The sequence below is a fragment of the Penaeus monodon genome, chromosome 27 (genome assembly GCF_015228065.2).
Source record: "Penaeus monodon isolate SGIC_2016 chromosome 27, NSTDA_Pmon_1, whole genome shotgun sequence".
NCBI lineage: Eukaryota > Metazoa > Arthropoda > Malacostraca > Decapoda > Penaeidae > Penaeus > Penaeus monodon.
The window spans coordinates 17,980,693-17,980,956 of record NC_051412.1 but is presented as its reverse complement, the minus strand read 5'-3'; the positions used below and the strand labels follow the sequence as shown (position 1 = coordinate 17,980,956).

General features: G+C 43.9%; 1 protein-coding gene across 1 annotated transcript in view; it reads left to right on the top strand.

The window, feature by feature from the left end:
* LOC119590434 overlaps positions 1-264 on the top strand; it is a 17,009-nt gene that overhangs the window by 13,736 nt on the left and 3,009 nt on the right. The window lies entirely within an intron of this gene.

The following is a 264-nucleotide window of genomic DNA, read 5'->3' as shown; positions in this document are numbered from 1 at the left end:
ATTATGCAAGACAGAACTCTTCTTCACCCCCCCCCCCTCTCTCTAGTCCGCTCATATAAATGTAATCACGTGTATGCGATTTTTTCCAAACTCCTTCAAAAAGGAGGAGGAGCATACGTTCGAGGACGGAGGTTTCCCAGAAATTGAATTTATAGGGTTAGAAGTCACTGCAGTTTTATCGCGACGGGGAGAAGGGGGGTGGCCACCGAGATTCTTTTTTTCCCGATTTTTTCCTTTTAGTTATAGTTTCAATGGGTTTGTAGA